Below are 16,023 nucleotides of genomic sequence, written 5' to 3'. Positions count from 1 at the left end.
AAAGAAAAAAGATTTTGAGTAGACAATCCACAGTCACAAAATTTTTCAATCACGTTGTTAGAGTACGCAGAAGTTTTCATTTTTTAGCTCACAAAATATTAAATGCAAAAATAAATTTTAGAAGAAAATCAAAAATAAGTTGTGTGAAATTAGTAGTGGTAGTCAGAGGTTTTCAGTTATTTCAGAAGCCATCAATCTGATCACAGATTCAGTGTATATTGCAAATGTGGTCAAACAATTAGAGGAGTCACTTTTAAAACATATGGTCAATGAAGTTTTATATTCATATCTACTATGCATGAAAATAATCCTAGAAGACAGAGGACATAGATATTTTTTTATACATATCAGAATGCATTCTTCACTTCCGAGGTTTTTAGTAAAAGTGAATGTTCATGTAGACAGATTCACAGTGCCCATCTCACAGACACTGCCAGACATTTTTGAGCAAGCAAAATTGAGCCATGCATTTTTTTTCACAAAAATATACAAACATTGATGGAATCCTTTTGCTTTTCTAAAGGTCAGGCATAGGAAATCATCAGTGTTTGTCAGAGTGTCAGTTTGTACAACGTCCTGTATCTACAGGAGTGACCAATTCAGGAGGTTTGAAAAAGTCTTCAGCTGTGGCAAACTGATGTCACAAAAACATGCATCTTTTGAGAGGCTTGAAAACATTTGTGTTTCAGTTGATACATTTTCACATTTATGTTTCAGTTCACACATTTCCAGGAGCAATTTTTGGATCATGACATGCAGGGGAAACCACAGAATACATCATACCTTGAAATCCATTTGGATAAACAGACAAGGAGGAGGCAGGAGCAACATCTCACATGTAGTTGAACAAAGATTTGTATGTGAATTGTCAGACATTTTACAAACAGTGCACAAGCAAAGCTAAGGGAAAATTCTTTAGTTTTGATCAGAAACCCAGAGTCAGGACAATTTGAAGATCCATTTACATTAATAACTTGGGGCAAGGGTTTCGTTTGTGTTTCTACAGAACGAGGATCAAAGTGGGTGTCGGCAAGGCACGTGAAACCTTATCAGGTGCAGATGCCAGTGAACGTGGACCAGAGAAGCAGAGAAGCAAGCACAAGCATGCAGACGAAGATGGACAGCAACGCTGCAGACGTATCATTGGACAATGATTGGCAACTCAGAGACTTGGGGTTTTTCTGGGGAATCAAGTGTTGTTTGGGTGTTGCTGCATTGTGGGGTTTCTCACAGAGGTTGGGGACATGGACATGGGGTTCAGACAGATAGTGTTCATGTGCTTCATTCTCTTGCTTGTTGCCTTGGGCAATGGGACAGGTTTTCCCATGAAACAACCAAGGGAAAAGGTGTGGGAGACTTTGGCAAAAGCAGCGGGTCTGGACAGCATTTGCCTGACCCATTCAGAACAGGGGAAACAATTTTCAACATGTTTGGTAGGTGTGCCAGTGAAGGAATGACCAATTCCAAGGGACATCCCTCCTAAAGGTTCTGAAGTCTTTTTTGGATCCTGTGGAAGGATGGCATGTTTGGACACAGTTCCTTCCAATGGCTCACTTTGAACCTCCAGAGTTGAACATTTTTTGGGTTAACAGGAATTTAGTTTGGTATCAAATTCAATCCATTGAGAGTGACAAAGACAGATAATTGTATAGTGGATATCATCCCAAATCAGTTCTTTTATAGAGATGTGTCATCCTGGTACAATCACACCAAAGTGACGAGCAAACTATCCTTTCAACGCCCAGCCAATTTACCGAAGGGAGTGTTTTTGATTTGTGGAGACAGAATTTGGCCTGCTATCCCTGCAAAAGTCAAAAGCAGTCTATGCAGCATTGAGGAACTTTCATTGATAACGCTTGATTTGAAAACTTTAAAGGGGCAGATCACACAGGGAACAAAAAAGATCCTTTGATCAATATAGCCAAATTGTGATAATGATGTTTGTACCTAGGACAAGGCTCAGAGAATTGCAGTAGCAATTTTCTCACCCCGAACAGCGTTAGGGGTGGCCTTGACACAATTGGACCACATAGCTTGCTGGTTGAGCAAACACAGTCGTGCCATTTTGTGTGCATTGAGTGACATGTTAACAGATATCAGCAGTGCAAGACAAGCGGTGCTTCAGAACAGGGCGGCAGGTGATTATTTGCTGCTGTCACATGGGCACAGATGTGAAAAATCTGAGGGGATGTGCTACATGAACTTGTTTGATCAGTCAAAATCTATTCATGAAAATATGAAACAGATGCAAAGTAGTATCAGCAAATTGAGAAAAAAGAAAGTTACAGGATTCTGGTGAGATGATTTCATTGGTTTGTTTGATCTTTCACCATTATGGAAAAACCTTTTAAAAATAGTATTTTATATTCTTATAGGGTTTGTAGTTCTACTTGTTCTGCCATGCATTTTCATGTGCATTTGAAGAGCCTTGAACAACATTGCAAAGCAGGTGTTTCTGATTCAAACAGAGAGGGGAGATGTCGGAACTCAAAATGTCTCTCAGACATTTTTAGAGGTTCCAGGCCTTGGTCAGAAGCTTTTTAGACCCTGGCAGGAAGCTAGAAACAACTGTGATTTTGAGTTTGAGCCATGGAATGAGTTACCAACTTTGGAGGTGGAACAAGCAGTCACAAAAGGTTAGATAGTATAGTAAAAGTAGTTGCAAAACAGAGGGAATTTTTTTTTAGTATTGTACAGAGGGGTTTTAGCACATATACAGGGAGGTTTTATTTGTACATGGGGGTCAGAAGTTCTAAGATGGAGGAAAGTGGGCTGATCCTGTTCTTCCTCCATCTTCTTCCTTGCCTCCATGTTCTTGGTGATGTTGGCACTCACAGATTGGTTTAGAGTAGGAAAGCACTTTGTAATATAGGTAGTAGGTATTGGGGGAAAACTATAAACATGTAATACGTAATATATCATATAAAAGATAGCAGCAACCCTGGGCAGGGAGAGAGAAGAAGAAGACACCGGACAGTCAGGATGTCAGGAGTGTGTGCATCTCTGCCTGGGCCGCTGATCAAACAGCCATAGCCCGAGAACATAATCTGTTAGATAACTAGCAATAAATCATCTTGAGACCGAACAACAAGAGACTGCGGAGTTTTTCTTTGGGAGCACGGGTTGGAGGAGTGATTTCACCACCACATAAGAACCCAAAATAAGGCCGGGGTTCCCACACTTCTCTTATGTTTTTGTAAATGTTTAATAAACGTTTTAAAATTTTTAAAGTGAGCAGTGGTCTCTCACAAAACCCAGTCCTAAGGTGGGATGGTCGTGTTACTCCTGACAGGAATGGGCTCCCTGCAGTTCAATCTGTTCTGCAGCCTGTGCTTTTCTCTTCAGGGGGCAGATGCCTTGGGCAGGTCACTCCAGACACACGAGAGTGCCAGGGTAGGCCCAATCCCTAAAGCTCTCACAGAGCTGTGCTTGACTCCAAATGAGGTAAGCATGAAACGGACTTTAAAGACTGTAGCACATCTGCAGTTTCAAGGGATAGTAAAGACAGTGCTGCAACTATGAAAAGTAAATCCACATTCTGAATTTTTGCAGCTCATTGTCGTGATGATGATGATGATGATAGTATCACAGAACATTTCCCTTTTTTTTTTCCTCCCCCAAATAAAATGGTGCCATTCCGCTTCTGGAGAAAAGAACTCTCAAAGGGGCAGTTTGGCAGTCATGGAGGCAGAGGTGGAGGAGAAATAGAGATGCCCTGGAGAGATGCTCTTGTTATGAATAAATTCAGTTTTATATTAAAAATGTTAATTAAAATGCTGTAAACTGTTCAAACCCCATTAAAATCCCCTTATGTGCACCCTCGTTATGTTTCCCCCTTGCCCTGCTTGCCCTTCACTTTGTGACCACCGGGATTTTACCGCCGCTGCTCCCCAAAATGGCGGCCACGCCGACTCCAGCAAATATGCAAATCGCGAACCGAGCGCAAAACCCCGAAAAGAGCCCCAAGGATAGCGAGCCACACCAAATTCGGGGCCGTGGACCGGACCAGACAATCGGCAAGAGGTCCCCAGACATCGCCGGACCCGCAGAATAGCCGCCGACATGCCGCCCTAAACAACGTGACTGCGGAATCAGGACCCCAGGCAACGAGCCGCAAATTGCCTTCCTGGGCACGCCCGCGAGAATGGAAGCCCCGGTTCTGCTGCCGAGCGGACCCGATCTCCTCCTCCTCAGCGTCACCCCATGGGAGCAGTGGTGGTGTGCGCGACCCCTCGGGCCCCCAACCCAGAGCTGGTCACTCAATAAAGTCCTTAAAAAGGAGCAGGTCTCCTGGCCCATTTATTTCAGCTGGGGGCTCGTCTGGGATCTGTGCCACACCTGAAGAGGATGTCAGGATCGGGAGGCCGCCCTTCCTGGGCCTCCAGAACTGCTGGGCAGATCCGGACAACGAGGGACCAGCTTGGGGTAGACGACGCAGAGGAGCGCCGGAGGGTGAGAACCCTGGTGGCGGGCGTGGGAGACGAGCGAGTGAGGTGTGAATGACACGAGGGCCGGCAGCTCAGACCCTCGAAGTGTGTGAAAAACCCCTAGTACTGTGGTTCCGGACTCCCGCGAGGCGGCTGGCCGGGAACGGGTGGAAGCGAAAGGAGGAGTGAAAGAGGCGTCTCCCGGGGTTATTGAGGGCCCCCCCCGAGCGTGCAGGGGATAGCCTAAGTGTGAGTGGCATGCGAGGGGTTAGGTTCCCCTAAAGGAACCAGAGCGGCTTGGGTAGGTCCGGGTGTGGGGACTACCCAGGCATTGTGTGGGTCCCACGCAGTCACTGGGTGCCCCCAGGCACTGCCGGCATTGAGCGCTCACGAGGGCCCTGACTCCCTAGGGTCGAGCCAGAAGCGCCGTAGGTGGCATGCTGCCGCGGTCCCAGGGAGGGGAGCCGTAAACCCACGCCCGAGGGCACCAGGGTGGGGAGTCCGGTGGAGGGCGAAGATAGGCGCCACACACACCCGCACACATCCCTATCGGCTAGGCCACTCTGCTGGGGAGGGGTGGTCAAGCCCATTCAGGCGGACGGCGATAGGGGGAACAGACCGGAGTCTCCTGGGCCCTTCCTGCCTCCATGATCAAATCGAGGAAGAGGCCGTACCAGAACAGGGCGGTCTGACCCGGGGGAGGATCCGTCTGACCTGGCGGGAGGTCAGGCCAAGGAAGGTCCTGGCGCAGGGGGCTTCTGGTACGGCTACCCTGGCTGGTGCGGCCTAACAAGTGCCCAGGAGTAGGCAAGGCACGAGGGTACCTAGGGGGTCATACCACTAGGGTGGGCCCTGGCATCGGACTAGCCTAGGGGGTAGGCCTAGGGAGTCGGTGCCAAAGGAGTGAGTGCGGGGCATCGGGCTGGCCTAGGGGGTAGGCCTAGGGAGTCGATGCCGAAGTTCCCTCCCTCATCTTGTAAAACAAACGGGCAAATCTGTGGGGGCGCCCGCCTCACAGAAGAGGACGGAGGGAAGAGATGTGAGTGTGATCACCCGGGTGAGCAAGTGTGAGTGTGTCCTCGTTTGTTTGTTCCCTGGAGTGTAAGGAAGGTGTCAGTATTTGAGAGGGATTAAGTTAGACTGAGGGGGGAAAAGGTTTGTGATGAAGTTGAGCAGTTTTGTTTGAGGAGTGTGTTAAGTTGTTGCTTCCCTCCTTCGTTTTGTAAATCAAATGGGCAAATTTGTGGGGGCGCCCACCTCACAGGAAAGGAAGGAGGGAAAAGAAAAAGAGATTTTGCATTGCCCATTAGTACTTTTCCGTTCGGGTAGGGGCACTTTAAAGAGGATTTAAGTTAGAAGTTTAAGAATGGGAAAGTGCGTGAGTAAGAGAGGAATGCCCCAAGACAAAGAGGTGAAAAATATCCCCCTGGAGAGCCCATTAGGGCAGATGTTAGACCGCTGGGAGTCACGGGAGGCCACCAGGACACTAGATCAAGTAAAGATGATCTATTATTGTACTGAGGTTTGGCCCACATACAAATTGCCAGGGAAATGGCCTTGGTGTGGAACGAGTGACCAGTGGATGTGCTCCCAGCTGAACAATTACCTAAAAACACAGGAGGCTCCAGACGTGGAGCAGATGGAATATGCCGCATACTGGCTGAAAAATATCAGCCATGAGAGTGTTAAAATCCATAAGTTAAAGAAAAAGGGAGAGAATGAGTAGGAAAGCAGAGGGGAACAAGCCACCCATAAGACCTGGAATCCTCTAGACCATCTACCGCCTCCTCCATCCCCACTTTACCCAAACCTGAACCTCAACACTTTACCTCCCGTATTAGCCCCCCCAGCTGCCATCCCACTACCACCCCCATCTAATGTCCCAATATTACCAAACCCTAACCCTGTATCTACCCTCCCAGCACCTAATGTCCCTGTATTACCTAACCCTAACCCTGTATCTACCCTCCCAGCACCTACCCACACTGCACCCCCAATCTCTCTCTCTGGGCCAACTCCTTCGGCAACATCCCCAAATTCTCCTCCTCCTCCAACACCATCCTTGATTCCACCTAAGGTCCCTGACCCTGGGCCGGAACCTTTCCCCGCCCCTATAGTAACTCTCCCTATTTCCCCGAGTGAACCCCCACACCAGAACCCAGCTTCAGGCTCTAACCCACCAGGCTGGTCCTCCTCTCTGGCATCGACATCCATCCCCTTACCACCTTTGGACTGGGGTTCGAACACACCTGACTCAGCAACTCAGGATAGTGAAGGTCCTTGGTGTAACACTAGGTTCAGAACAATGAAGCCCGAAAAAACGATGCCTCTCAGGGAGGTGCCTATGGGGGGAGCGCTGGGAGGAGTGGGGTTTGTGAATGCGCCACTGACGGCCTTGGAGGTACGGAGCTTTAAGAAGGAGCTGGGGAATTTGGTAGAAGATCCTGTGGGGATCTCCAACCAGGTGGATCAGTTTTTAGGACCTAACATCTACACCTGGGGGGAGTTGAACTCCATCCTAAACATCCTATTCTGCCCAGAGGAGGTTAGGATGATAAGAGCAGCAGGGGTACGAATCTGGGAGCGGGAAAATAGAATGGGTCTCCCTGGAGATGTGAAAATGCCCTTGGTAGACCCCAGGTGGGCTTCCAATCGTGAAGAGGGTAGAAGGAATATGAAGGACTACAGGTCGCTGATAATCCGAGGAATAAAATAATCAGTTCCCCGAAGCAGCAATACTAGGCTGGCCTTTGAGGGGACACAGGAAAAGGATGAGCCACCTGTGAACTGGCTTAATAGGCTAAGGAGGAACTTTCAGCTTTACTCAAATATAGACCCTGATAGTCCGGAGGGGCAGGTGCTTTTAAGGGTGCAGTTTGTGACAAAAGCATGGCCTGATATCCGGAGAAAGTTGGAGAAAATCGAAGATTGGCAGGAGAAGGGGATAAATGAGTTGCTAAAGGAAGCCTTGAAGGTCTATTTAAGAAGGGAAGAGGAGAAAGCTCGGACCAAGGCTAAGATTATGGTAGCAGTGGCTTGGGAAAGTGTGGGAACTGAGAGTCATACTTTGGCGAGACCCATAGGTGCAAACCAGGACAGATTCATACCCTCGAGAGGGCGAAATTGGGAGAAGCCAGGACCAAGGAGGGAAGGAGGGAGACTGGGAAGGATGGAAGGGGGATCGGGTGGAAGGACCTGTTATTATTGTGGAGAGGCCGGACATTTTAAAAGGGACTGTAAGAAACTACAGAGAGACGAGGAGATTTCCAGATAACAGGAGGCCCTAGAACAGGTCTTGAGAGGGGACGATTAGGGGTGTCAGGGGCTCTATGTGATGGGGGACCCCATGAAACATCAAGAGGAGCCTCTAGTAAATTTTAACATGGGTCCCCAGGGTGAAGATTTTGAGTTTCTGGTAGACACAGGAGCCGATCGATCTAGCATAAACAAATTACCAGCAGGAACAAGTATTGGAAACAAGACATGTGAAGTACTGGGGGCAAAGGGAAAACCCTTCCAAGCCCCAATCATAGAAGATGTAAGAATTCAAGGAAATTCTAGACAGTGTGTGGTGGACATACTCTATTTGCCTAGCCTGGAAACCAATTTGTTAGGCAGAGATTTACAGGTTTTACTGGGGGTGGGAATCCTCCCGGAGAATGGGAAAATGGTTGTAAAGCTGATGAGACTAACCCAGAGAGATCTGGAGGAGATTGATCCTAAAGTGTGGGCAGAGGAAGGGAAATATGGATATCTGGATATAACACCTATAAAGGTGGAAATGCATAAAGACACCCCCCCATAAGGGTAAAGCAATACCCTATTTCAGTGGAAGGGAAGAGAGGGCTGGCACCTGTGATAGATCATCTGTTAAGGGAAGGCATTTTAGAACCTTGCATGTCGCCACATAATACACCTATATTGGCCATTAAAAAGGCAGAAGGGAAATACAGACTAGTACAAGACTTAAGGGAAGTGAATAAGAGGACTATTGCCCGACATCCAGTGGTACCCAACCCATATACCTTACTGAGTCAGATTCCCAGAGAACATATCTGGTTTACAGTAATAGACCTAAAGGATGCTTTTTGGTCGTGTCCCCTGGCGGAGGAGTGTTGGGATTGGTTCGCCTTTGAATGGGAATATCCAGACAGGAATAGGAAGATTCAATTGAGGTGGACACACCTACCTCAGGGATTTACAGAATCTCCAAATTTGTTTGGACAAGCTCTAGAGGAGCTATTGGAGCAATTTCAGCAGGAAGAAGGGACCAAGATATTGCAATATGTGGATGATCTATTGGTATCAGGAGAGCAAGAGAGGAAAGTCAGGGCTGTGAGTGTACGGCTATTGAACTTTTTAGGAGAAAAGGGACTGAAGGTATCACGGGACAAAGTGCAATTTGGAGAGTCAGAGGTCACTTATTTGGGGCACATAATTGGAGGGGGGTATAAAAGGCTGAGCCCTGAGAGAATAGCAGGGATAGTGTCTATTCCAGCTCCCAAGACAAAGAGAGATGTGCAGAAGCTTTTGGGGCTATTCGGATATTGTAAGCTATGGCTGGATAATTATTCACAGAGTGTGAAGTTTTTATACAATAAACTAGTAGACCCAGAGCCAATCGAATGGACATCAGATGATGACCAAATCTTGCAGTATTTAAAAAGCAAGTTGTCCTCAGCCCCAGTATTAAGTCTACCTGACCTCAGGAAGGATTTTGATTTGTTTGTGAGCGCAGAAGAGGGAATTGCTTACGGGGTACTTGCCCAGGAATGGGGAGGGTCCAGGAAACCAGTGGCATTTCTATCAAAGCTACTGGACCCAGTGGCTAGGGGGTGGCCTCGCTGTCTCCAGGCAATAGCAGCTGCAGCAATCCTGATAGAGGAAGCCCAGAAGTTAACACTACAGGGGAAAATTAAAGTGCACACACCACATGATATCAGGACAATCCTCAGCCAAAGAGCACAACAATGGCTCACAGACCCTAGAATTTTAAGATATGAGGTGATGCTAATAGACACTGAGAATCTAAGTCTTGATACCTCTAAATGTATTAATCCTGCCCAGTTCCTCTCTGGGGAGCCAGAGGACAAACTGGAACATGATTGTGTTGAATTAATAGACATGCAGACAAAAGTAAGGGAAGACCTTGGGGACGTACCTTTACCGTACGGGCGAATATTGTTTACAGACGGGTCCTCTAGAATGGTTGCTGGAAAGAGAGCCTCTGGATATGCAATAATAAATGGGAAAGATATGGAAGTGATAGAAAAAGGGAAGCTGCCTTCAACTTGGTCAGCCCAGTGCTGCAAGGTCTATGCTCTAAAAAGAGGATTGGATCTATTGGAGGAGGATTATGGCACTATTTATACTGATTCACAATATGCATTTGGGATAGTCCACACGTTTGGAAAAATATGGGAAGAATGAGGGTATTTAAATTCAAAAGGCAAAGAACTAGTGCATACTGAGCTAGTGAAATTAGTGCTGAAATCTTTGCAGAAACCATCTGAGATAGCAGTGGTACATGTAAGAGGACATCAAAGGCGAAATACCCTGGAAATAAAAGGAAACAGGCTAGCAGACCAGGCAGCCAAGGAAGCAGCTTTGGAACAAGGGGAACCAATTAGGGTCCTAAGGTTGGAGAGAGGGACAGAACAAAGAGGGGATGAAGCTGAGCCAATATTCAGTGAAAAGGAAAGAAAGGCTATAGAGGAACTAAAGCTACATCAGGGGAAGCAAGGGGAGTGGCTAACTCCAGATGGGAGGAGATTTTTAAACCAAGCATTAGCCCGAAAGATACTAACTGAGATACACGAACTGACACACTGGAGAACCCAGGGGTTATGTGACCACTTCCTCAGGGAAAACCTTTGTATAGGGATATATGATCTGGCCAAAGCAATAACTAAAGGATGTATAATTTGCCAAAAAATAAATCAGAAGGTAATGAGAAAAGTAGAACCTGGAGGAAGAGAATTGGCTCTCAAACCTTTCCAAAATATCCAAGTAGACTTCACTGAAATGCCTCCAATACAAGGGTACAAACACCTATTAGTAATGATAGATCACCTCACTCATTGGGTGGAAGCTTTTCCCACAAAGAAGGAAACCGCAGAAGTGGTCGCAAAACTGATCCTGGAGGAAATCCTTCCCAGATATGGTTTGGTAAATACTATTGAATCTGATAGGGGACATCACTTTGCTGCTCAGGCATTACAGCAGGTAATCAAGGCACTGGGGATAAAATGGAGATTACATACTCCATGGCACCCCCAGAGCTCAGGCCAAATCGAGCGAATGACTAAGACCCTGAAAAATGTATTAACCAAATTAATAGCAGAGACCAAACTGAATTGGCTCAAGTGTTTACCTCTGGCTCTACTGTGTATTCGAACAAGGCCTAGAGCAGACATAGGAGTGACCCCTTACGAAATGATGTTTGGGCTCCCCTTTCTGCTGTCCCCATACAGTGTTGGCAACTATGATGATGGAGAAGAGGCTACCTGCAAATATCTAAGAGCTATTGGGAGGACTTTAGAGGGTCTCAGAAAAAAGGGATATATACCCCAAACTTCCCCCCATGACACCAATGTGCACTGTATTGAGCCCGGGGATTGGGTACTAATTAAGTCTTGGAATAACACTCCCTTAACCCCAAAATTTGAAGGTCCCTTTCAGGTATTGCTGACCACCCACACTGCAGTATGAACTCAGGAGAAGGGTTGGACCCATATTACCAGAGTCAAAGTGCCAGTGTCATCTCCAAGCCAGACATCTGACTCCTCTGCATCCTCTGAGAAACCAACAGACAAGACATCTCACACTAATCCGGGAGAGTGGACTGTAGTCCAGGACCCAGAAAACCTGAAAATCACACTCAAAAAGAAAACAGAAAACAAGGACTGTGCCAAATGAAATATTAGCATTGTTGCTAAGAACTGTTACAAGTCAGAGATGTTTTAAGGTTTTAATATTTTAATGTTTTAAGTGTTTTGAACCCCCTCTATAGGGAATAATTTCTCCTACTGAGCACTTTCTAAAGAGGTGATAAGAAAAAAAATTAACTAATAAGGAGTGAGGCAGCCAATAGTAAAGACTCTATGGGGCTCTTAGGGAAACCTCAGACCCAAGAGGCAAGACCGGGGGGTGTCAACAAAGGGAAGAGGGCCCCTACCGGACTCTTGGGCAAGTTAATGTTGCTGCTAATACTGGAGGGCTCTCTCAGTAGAGAAAGAGACCCTTGCACAAAGTGTTACCACCCCATTTATGATGGGGATAACTTGAGGTTCCTATTCAGAGTCCATACCAATATAAATCCAGGCTGCTTTAACCACTCCCAATTAATCACTTGTCAGGAAGACGGAAAAACATATTGGGCCACAAAGAACACTGCCTCTTATAGGCAATGCCTGCTTGGGGAATGCCCAGTAGGAGAGGAATAGTTCTGTTTCGAACATGAGGGACAAAAAGATCTGGTAAAAGAAAAACAAGTAATGCATGAGAATGGTAATCCTGACAAATTGGTGGGAAAGAACTTATTTAACGACCTGGTGGAAAAGATAAGTAGGGAATTGAATTTAACTAACTGTTGGGTCTGTGGGAGTACCCAGATGACAGAGATCTTGGCCGTGGGAAGGGAGTAGCTTGAGCCCATTGGATGTTCTGCAATGGAGACAAATAAGACCACCAAATGAAGTGCTGGCATCCAGGGGAAAAGAAAAATGGGAGCTGAAATCTAAGGTATTGGGGGAAGAGTGCATACTGAGAACAGAAAGAAGGTACAAGACCTGAGTGGGGAAGATGGCATGCAAAAGGTATCTGATAGTAAAAAAACTCAGAGACAAGATGGGTCCCAAAGGAACCCCTTACATCCTGGGCCATGGGAAAAACAGGAAAAGGATGTATTTATCATGAGGGGTATAAACTTCATAAGTGTACCGAGAAAGAGGCCAACCCCTTTTGAGGAATTGGAGAACTATCCAAGTTCTGGGAGGTTCCAACAGAGACAAGAGGTGGGTTTTGGCAAGCCCCAGAATATTTATTTTGTATTTGTGGGGATGCGGCCTATACCAGGCTCCCAGGGGATTGGGCAGGGAGCTGCACTGTAGGGGTAATCAAGCCGGCCTTTTTCCTTCTCCCTAAGAAATCAGGAGCACACCTAGGAGTCCCAGTCTATGATGACTTAAGAAAAGAACAACAAAAGAAAAGAGATACAATTGACATGGGAGGCACACAAACCTGGAAAAGCAAGGTATGGACCCCAGAAGAAATTATCCAAACATATGGGCCAGCAACATGGGCTCAAGATGGGTCCTGGGGATATCGCACCCCAATTTATATGTTAAACAGGATAATTTGACTCCAAGCAGTACTCGAGACTGTATCTAATCAGACAGCATTAGCATTTGACCATGTAAGTGACCAACTATCACAAACAAGAGCAGTCATTTACCAGATCAGATTGGCAGTAGACTATTTACTTGCAGATGAAGGAGGAATATGTGGAAAATTTAACTCCTCAGAGTGCTGCTTGGAGATCGATGACAAAAGTGCAGTAATCAAAAACATCTCCAAGGAAATTCGCAAATTGACATACGTTGGAAATCAAAATTGGACACCCTTAATAAATAGTGACTGGTGGGACGAGTTCTGGTCCCTAAAAGGGACGTGGTGGAAAAAGGCCGCCTTTATTACCGTTTGCTCCATAGCAGGGTTAGTGTTTCTACCTTGCCTCTTCCCTTTTTTAGTTCGGGCACTAACTTCCATGGTCAGAGGTAGTATCCAGTTCTCTGAGGGATCTAACCGAGATCCAACAAAAATCATGTTAATGAAAAATAAAGAACAGAATCATGAGAATGCCAGGGAGATCTATAATAAATTCCAAAAGCTCAGGAAAGTCTATTTCCAGGAACCTGAAACAGCTAATTGATGCGGGCAAAAGCCCGATCAAACAAATAGAGGGGGGAGTTGTTATGAATAAATTCAGTTTTATATAAAAAATGTTAATTAAAATGCTGTAAACTGTTCAAACCCCGTTAAAATCCCCTTATGTGCACCATTGTTATGTTTCCCCCTTGCCCCGCTTGCCCTTCACTTTGTGACCGCCGGGATGTTATCGCCGCTGCTCCCCAAAATGGCGGCCGTGCCGACTCCGGCAAATATGCAAATCGCGAACCGAGCGCAAAATCCCGAAAAGAGCCCCATGGACAACGAGCCACTCCAAATTGGGGGCCGCAGACCGGACTGGACGATTGGCAAAAGGTCCCCGGACATCGCCGGACCCGCAGAATAGCCGCCGACATGCCGCCCTAAAGTAACAACGTGACTGCGGAATCAGGACCCCAGGCAACGAGCCGCAAATTGCCTTCCTGGGCACGCCAGCGAGAATGGAAGCCCCGGTTCTGCTGCCGAGCGGACCCGATCTCCTCCTCAGTGTTACCAAGTGGGAGCAGCGGTGGTGTGCACGACCCCTCGGGCCCCCAACCCAGAGCTGGTCACTCAGTAAAGGCCTTAAAAAGGAGCAGGTCTCCTGGCCCATTTATTTCACTCTGGTGGGCTCCAGCATTTAAACAAGCTACTTTGATACATAGACTGCCCATTTTCAATACTAAATGTTATAAGTTGAGGTGAATAATTTGATTCAGCCTTTTAAGATCAATTAATAATTTTATTAATTACAGCAAGCGATAGCAAGCAAAACAGCGCTGGGTTCAGCTGGGAGCCTGGCTCCGCCAAAAGCTGACAACCTTTCCTTCTCTTCAGTCCCTTTTTATCTTGCATGAGTGGGGGTGGTGAGTCTCGTTCCACCGTGGTTATCAGTCCCAAAAACAATGGATTTCACAAGTGGGGTGATGTGTCTTCTTCCACTTCGGTTTATCAGTTTTCAGCAACAATGGGTTTCCACTGCGGTTATCAGTTCCAGCCAGTCCTGCAAAATCTTTCACAATCTTTGTTTGTGGTTACCAGTCAAGCCTGCAAACTCCATGTCCCAACTTCCCCCCCTTTTATCCTAATTTCATACTTTTGATGAACAAACAAGTCAATGCAGTTTCTCACAGTCCCCCATTTCATTTTTTTATCATTTTGTTCATCAAATCGTTTTATTTCTTGGTGGGCTAGAATCAAAGTCTCTTCTACTTCAGGTTCTCTAGGGAGAGTTTCATATTTGGCTTTGATTAGCATCAGGTGTGCTGCTTCCAATCTTCTTTTTACTATTTCAATTGCCTTGTTGAATATACATGGGCCAAATGTTAATCCTAACACTAATAATATTAAAGGACCCGCAATTGTAGATAGCAAGGTAGTTAACCAAGGGGAGTGATTAAACTAGGTCTCATCCCAGCTCTGCTGGGCCTCCCTTTCCCTTTTCCTTTTCTCAAGTCCTGCTTCCAGTTTTGTCATAGTGTCTCGTACCACCCCAGTGTGATCTGCATACACACAACATTCTTCCCGGAGAGCCGCACACAGTCCTCCCTGTTGTAAGAATAGAAGATCTAGTCCTCTTCTATTCTGCAGAACTACTTTCAATAAGGACCTTACTGACTTTTCCAATGCTAATATTGATTGTTCTATACGTTCCAAATCTTCGTCTACAGCAATCCTCAGGGAATTAAACTCCTTTGTTTGTTTTACTAGGGAGGCTACTCTCGTACCGATACCTGCTCCCCCTGCAAGCATTAAAACTGCCACTGTTAAGTGCGGTCAAAGGCTCTCGTTTTTGTATGTGGTGTTCTGGGATGTTTTGTACATTATACATATATTCGTTGGGGTGATAGATAATTTTGGGAATCACAGCCACCTGTATACAATAGTTAGAGGTTTCATTAAATATTTCTAAGGAAATACAGGGGGTGAATCCTCCTTTTGAGCAGATCCACTTGGTGTTTTTAGCGGGAACTAGCCATTTAGCTGGAGTATCTTCCCGTTTAGCTTTAGTAACAGTCTCACATAAATATTCCAGGTGTGTGGGTACTCTGCCAATACATCGTCCCCTCCCTGTTATTGAAGCCAAAGTCATTCCTTTACCCCGGGAATCTTTCCAATTACATTGCGGGGGATTGCTACCATTAAGACGTCTCGCTTTTTCAGATATCCCTACAGCTTCGTAAAATGGAGGCCTAACATCAAAGCAGAGCCAACAGTGTTCTGTTAATTCTGGCTGAGTAGCATTTAAGACTTTATATACTCCCTCCATTAATTTCCAGAGAGTGTTAAACCGGGAATCCCCACTTGACGGTGTTGTAGGAGTTGTAGTTTGGTTATCTGTTATCAGGTTCCTAGCTGTTAAATCCCCAACTATTACAGGATTAGGGCCCACTGCCTGTGTGTCTGCTGGTACAGGCCCTTTCTTTATGGTAAATACACTCCCTCTGTCTTTTCCAGGTTCCCAATACTGAAAGCCCCATGATCTTCCCACCATCCATCCTGGGTCTGTGGGCTCAGTTATGTTTAAATGTAAAAATTGGCAACTCCCTTTCCACCCGCCCAAGAAGGCGCCACTAGAATCCTTTTGTGGAGGGGTACACCCATAGGGTCCCCATGATACTTTAAGAAATTTATCTCCTGCTGCTTGCCAGTCTGAGGCTATTGTTTC

Source organism: Lonchura striata, chromosome 35 (assembly GCF_046129695.1).
Source record: "Lonchura striata isolate bLonStr1 chromosome 35, bLonStr1.mat, whole genome shotgun sequence".
In the NCBI taxonomy this organism is placed as follows: domain Eukaryota; kingdom Metazoa; phylum Chordata; class Aves; order Passeriformes; family Estrildidae; genus Lonchura; species Lonchura striata.
The sequence above is the reverse complement of the archived record's forward strand: the minus strand, read 5'-3'. Positions refer to the sequence as shown.